This window comes from Vanellus vanellus (assembly GCF_965231255.1).
Source record: "Vanellus vanellus genome assembly, chromosome: 22".
Classification (NCBI taxonomy): domain Eukaryota; kingdom Metazoa; phylum Chordata; class Aves; order Charadriiformes; family Charadriidae; genus Vanellus; species Vanellus vanellus.
In genome coordinates this window covers 8,820,492-8,826,828 of record NC_138927.1, presented here as the reverse complement: position 1 = coordinate 8,826,828, position 6,337 = coordinate 8,820,492, and the positions used below count along the sequence as shown (strand labels likewise).

The following is a 6,337-nucleotide window of genomic DNA, read 5'->3' as shown; positions in this document are numbered from 1 at the left end:
CTAAAATCCTTTATGTAACAGAGTAGATCTAGGGTTTTATTTTGAACTCCTCCTATATAAAGAAATAAATATTAATTTATTAATAGAGACTAAAATGTGAGATTTTTCTTTATTTCAATGCCTTAGGCCCATATTCATGGGTTTTTAAGTTTGCTAATCCTTCCCCCCCCCCCCGAATTTGCAGACATTTTGGGGCTGTGATCCCCCTCTTCTCAGGCGACATCCGTGTGACCCCCCCATACCCCAATCACCTGCTCCTCCACCACATCATCGCCGCTGCTCCCCCGGGGACCTTGGGCTGCCCCAAACGACATCACCACCGACCCCCTCCCCCTTCTTCCCCACCCCCCCCTTTATTCCCCCCCCCCCCAAAGAACAAAGCCACCGGACCCAGGGCTGGCCCCGTCCCCTCGGGGCGCTCAACAACAGTCAGGCAAACCTGGGCAGGGGGGTCTACTGAGCATCGACCCGTACGGCGAGACACCTGAAACACAAAAAGCCCCAATTATATTTCAGCAGATTAACAAAGAGCACAGAAGAAAGCAGAGGAATTCCCTCACACTGAGGGACGGGGCAGCAGCTGAGCTACAGGAGGACTCCAGGGAAACAGCTCAGTGTTAAATACAACGCAGCCTTTCAAAGCCAGAGCAACTGGAACTCTTCCAGTCAGTATTAAGACTAAGCGTTGCCACTCTGAACACGTTCTGAGCACGCCAGTAAACCCTCTGGCTGGCCCTGGGAAACCCCTCCTCCCTTCCTCGCAGCGCTGCTGCGGGGACATCCCCCTGCCAGGCTGCTGCACAGGGCTGGGCCATGACCAGAATTGATGCGACGGACCCCCCCCCAAACAGCTACAGCCCTCACACCACCGCCGCTGCACACCTTGCTGGGTGAGTACAGCCGAAAGGGAAGGGTAAAACTCTGAAGAGTGCAATGAGCAAGAAAGAACAAAGCTCAGTCCTTCACTCTATGCTGAAGAGGTGCACGTATGCTTAGAGATCTATCTCTATCTCTCTCCCCAATAAAAATACTTATACTATAAAAGTATTTGACTTTCCTTTGGCACTAAATGAACTTGCCCAGCTGTCAATCCACACCATTAAACTAGCCATCTCCAAAATACACAGCTATAATTTGACTCGGGGGTTTTTGGGTACTGCACGATTAGCGGGGACATCTGGCTGGCTGCCCTGCACAGGAGATGCTACTGAACCGCCGGGGAAACGCACCGCTGACAGCCAGACAGAAATCAATATCTCAGAGCGCTTCGTCTCAAGATCGGCAATAAAAAACTGCTCACATTCAGTTGCCTCTTTTTAAGTGTATCCTTTGTTTAAACATTTGGTTTTAAACATTGCCTTTGTTAAACATTTAAATGTAATTTAAAAAACGGTCCTGCTTTTAAAGCTTTAGAATAAATACCTCATTGCCAAAGTACACCGAATACATTGTATGCTACAGCCATTTGGCAGTTGCAGTTTAAACAACGCAAGTCCATTTGTAAATTCTACAATTTTAACCTTTTCTAAAGTTTAATTTAGGATAGAAAAATCAGAAAGATCAAAAATCCCCCATATGGTTTTACTGGGGGGGAGAGAGGGAAATCAAAGCCCCACTCCTGCCATCCATAAGGCTACCAAAAGGGACCGGCAGGTGGGCTGATGCTTTCAGCTGTGCTGAACGCACAGAGGAACGTGTTTTGATATCTCTCACCTGTTACAACTGAAAACCCAAAGACTGGCAATGCCACCAAATTGGGAAGATGGGCTGTGGACTTTGTTTTTAAAAGAAAAAAAAAAAAAAAAGAGAAAGAGAGCAACGTCTTGGTGTCGAAAAAGGACATTAGGGAAGCAGCAGCTCACCAAAAACACATTGGGACTCACTGTCACCACTTACAAGGCTGTCAGTGCTTCTCGGCAAAGCCCACAAAACATGCGGAAGCCACGCTGCTTTGTCCCTGTCTCTTCTCTGACCTCGATTGCTTTGCGTACAGAGGCCAGTATCTCAATAAGATTTTCCGGTACTACTGGAAGCTATTTTAAAAACTCGTGGACTGAAGAAGCATAAAGCTTTTATCACAGAAACAAAGTCTCCTTCTTTGGAACATTTGAACCCTTGCGAATGCTTTCTTGCCTCTTTTAGTGAAACATTTTCACAGTGCCAGTTAACGGTAAGCACACTGAAAGAGAAGTTTATGCTTTCGGGAAGAGAAAATAAGCGGAGGGAAGCAAGCTTTGCATGGGCCCAACATGCTCCAGAACACACTTTGTTTTCAGTATTCACGTTCAAATATTTCATTGAAAAATTACGGGAGGAGCATCGACACACCCTTCAATTAACCTCAGAGTCCACACGACAAGGACCTTAGGAAAAATGCAGATGCGCATAGGAGACATACCTTGTACTGGCAGACCACTCTGGATCCTTTCTGTCTGTCCCGTACCATCACGGCAGAAGAAAGGGCGACCATGGAGAAACGCTGGCAGATGACAATCTGCTGAGAGAGGAAAAAAACCTTTAGTGTAAAGCTGGGCAGGAATCTCAAGCTGCCTTCTCCATTAAGGTTTGCCCAGATGATACCCAAGTGAAGGAAAAAGTATTTGGCATCACCTTTGGGACGGTTCTTGGGGCAGGCCACGAGAGCTCTTGCATGTTTTAGACAATCCTGCCTTTCCTTGTCTCACCGGCAGCTTCAGTTGCACTAGAGCCACCTTCCCGGCTACACGCAGGTGACAGACATGGACAGGTATGTTTTCTCAAGCCTACATACAGCCAAGGTTTCCTCACCCTAGACGGCCCAAAGTGAACATTTTTGTTACGGGGTACAGCAACCCACCGGCCCGCTGAACCGCCTCCTGCCAAACAAGCAATGATTTTTTCCAGGCTCTTTTTCCAGACGGTCAAGAGCTTTTACAACTGCCGTCATGCCACCAAACCTGCTCAGGGTCCCTGCCAGCTTGTGACTGCCCCCGGCCTTACCGGGCACACGCTCTCTGCTGTCTCCCAAAAGCAGAAGTACGGCACGCACCCAGACCCCAGCGCAACCCTGCCGGTGCCCACGTGCACCTTGCTCTTTGCACGAGGAGCCCCCAAGCATCCCTGTGAGCACAGCTGGACGCACAGGATCAGCTTCACCTATGCTGGTTTCCGGGGATGCCATTTCTGAAACTTTAAACTAAAGGCCACCTCTTGACACTCGGCCACAGCAGAAGTCATCCACAATGACAACTCCACAAAAACATAGTAATGCAAATTGCAAACCTGCAGCAGCTTCAGAGATATATAGACAAGGAATAAGGGAGAAAAATAGAACAGCTTCATCTCGTGCACACAGGAAAGCCGCAGACAGAGAAAAGGCTCAGCTTTCACAGCCCTTACAGAAAACAGGTGTTCTCCTTCTCTTCTAAGACCCTTCCCTTAGGTCCAAATATCACAGCACCACGGTGGCAATACCCAGAGCAGGGACTGACAGCCCCGCCGCTGGACGTTTATGGAGCGGGGCATGCAGACCGAGGGATGGGTTTTGCCACAAACAACCCTGAATTTCCTGAAAAGTTACTTTTACCAAAAATAGCCACTTGGAAGGTACTGCCAAACAACACTTGGCAATAAAACTTTCATGTGTTTGACACACATGATTTTGGGGGAACTTGCTATTGGCTTCCTGCTGCTGCTGTTCTTCCTTCAGAAATCCTACCTGTAGCCAAGCTTTTCACTACTGCTTCAAGCACTTACCTTTCTAGTACTACAAGCACATTTACACAGGCAAGTAACTTCGTTGCTCTGCTCAAATTAGCCAAAGGAAAGTTACAGCCCTGAGACAGGAGTGAAAAAGGGGAGGTCAGGCAGCAGAAGAGCTCTGAAGGCTGCCAACAGGCAACACTGCGCTCTGCTTTGGAAACCACGCGCACACCCCAAACACATCCACACACCCACACCCCTGCAAAAAAAAAAAAACCAAAAAAAACAACAAACCAAAAAATTCCAGCCCTGAGGGAGCTGGGGGGAAAGTAATGAAAGGGAACACCAGCAGCTGCAACACTAAGCGAAATTCGGCTTGAACGCTGACCGTGTACTTCAGCGACTCTCTACGTCTACACCTCAATCTGCCCAACAACCAGTTCTTTTCTGGAAGGACAAACTTTTTTTTACTTAGAAACCCTAGATTGAAGGCTCCACGGAACAGAAGGTGGGTTGAGCCACAGGACAACATGCCATCAACACTGGAAGAAAAAAAAAATTGAGTAAAAATCAAGCAGCTTCCATCACGTTTCATTCATTACATTTCCACTAGCACCTAGGTGCTCAAAAGTTAACGATTCTCACACCACAGGTCCATAACAATTCAGTTACACAGGGGAAAATAAAAGGCCATTTGCAACTTGTCCATAAAATCAGCATGAACAAACTGAAGGGAAACACCAGACCCTAAAGAAGGTATCGGGCAGCTCTTAATTTATCTGAGAGGAAAGTTGGCTCTTTTACCCGAAAGGAAGGCATTCCTAACTACCCAGGCACCAATTTGGGAAGGAGGCGCACTCTGTTCACTGCAGTCCTGCATCAGCTTTCCTATGCTGGCAGCAAATTTGCCTTCTCTGCCCGCTTGACGCAGAGTACCTGTAGCATCCCCAAACTCTGACTAATGCACGCTCCGGACAGAGCACACCCCGTCTCTCTCCAGCCCCTGTTTGCCACAGCTCTGGCTAATTGAAGCCCCAGCTGTGCACTGAAGCTCCAGCTGATTTCAGCTCCTTCTTACCACCTCTACCTATTTGCAACAGTCTAGGCTTTGGACAAGTTCATCAACCAATCACCATCCTGACTTGAGTGTTACGGTTAAGCACCATGGCTTTACATGTTATAAACATCCATAAGTTTCTGTGATTAATTTCTTAATAATTATGCCAAGCCATGTCCAAAGAAGAGCTGGATTCAAAGAGGAGATGGCATGCTGGGTCTGAAAAGCACCTTCCCCCCCCAGAGACCTCCTCAGCCTGCTGCACGCCCGCCTCCTGAACTTGGGGGTCCCACGGCACTAGACCCCCACCTCCAGGGACAGTCTACACACCCTGCCCACGCCCTCCTTTCCCACGCAGCGCCCAGTGCCCTCCCGCCCCTCTCCGCCTCCCACCCCCCCTGCAAAACCAGCCAAATGGGAGTCTGCTCTTGGCTACCAAATCAGTTCACTTACTGCCCGTTTCTGAGCCCAAATGCCCAGCTCCTGGGCCTGCTCTCAAGCATCAAAAACGCAGGACTTGACCCCTGCTCCTCACCCCACAGCCACACAACTCCAGCTGTTTCTGAGCCCCCAAACCAGTCCCGGGAGCCTGCTTTCCAGCTCCAGGGTCAGAAAACCTGCCCTCCACTTCGGGCCCCAAACCAGCTCACCCTCTCTGCTTCCTCACCCCCCCGGCAGGCCCCGCGGGCGATGCTGAGGGCCGAGGGCGGCACAGCCTCCTCACAGCCCGCCACCCCTAGGGCCCACCGGCACTTTTGGGGAGCGCTGGGCAAGTGCAGAAGGCCCGGGCCCACCTCGCAGCGGGGCTACGCTAGCACGGCCGGAGTGCCGCCTTACTACCGCCCTTTCGGGCTTCATTTTTCCGGCACCACCAGCCCCGCACCCCCACACCCCCAGGCCGAAGGGACCCCGCGGGAAGTCGGGCTCAGTCACCCCCCGCTCCGACCCTACAGTGCCTCGCCTCAGGCCCCCCGCTCACCTTGACGCGCTCCAGCTGCCTCACGACGTGCTCGCGGCGGCACCACAGGCCGGATCCAGCCCAAGACCCGCCCGCCGAGCCACGTTTTCGCCCCGGGCCTCACCACTCCGACTTCAAGCTGGGCGCCGTTTTCTCCCGGCCGCCTTCGCTTCCGGAGCGCCCCCGACGGCCCGCCCATGCCGCGCGCCCATTGACCGCCGCCCGTAACCCCTCCTTGCGACCCCGCTCCATTGGCCTGATGTCGCGTCATTCTCTGCCACGCCCCACCCCGGCGAGGCTGCCCGACCAATCGAAGCGCGGCGCCCGCGCTGTGATTGGCCCGCCCTCACGCCCATGCGCCCCGGAGTGGTTGCCATGGTGAGGAGGCACCTGCGGCTGCGCGGGGCCGTTGCTGGGGCGGCGGGGAGGTGCGGCCGAGCCCGACGAAGAAGGGGGGGAATTCACCAAAATCCGGCTTTTGCTTCTTAAAAACGTTAGAAATTTGTGTGCCACAGCACTGAAAAAACCGGTTGTGCAGCCCCGGCCTCCACGCAGCGCTCCCTGGGGCCAGGCACTTCGTGGGGGGTCGGGGCTCCCGCACCTCGGGGGGCAGCGGCCACTGCGCCGGCGCGTGGGCCAGC

At 52.2% G+C, this 6,337-nt stretch overlaps 1 long non-coding RNA gene across 1 annotated transcript; it reads right to left on the bottom strand.

The window, feature by feature from the left end:
- Positions 1 to 385: 385 nt before the first annotated feature.
- LOC309680672 lies at positions 386 to 5,821 on the bottom strand. Its single transcript, XR_014269968.1, has 3 exons — positions 5,718 to 5,821; positions 2,399 to 2,497; positions 386 to 484 (listed from the first exon to the last, which is right to left on the bottom strand). It is a non-coding gene; the product is annotated as an uncharacterized lncRNA (long non-coding RNA).
- Positions 5,822 to 6,337: the final 516 nt, after the last annotated feature.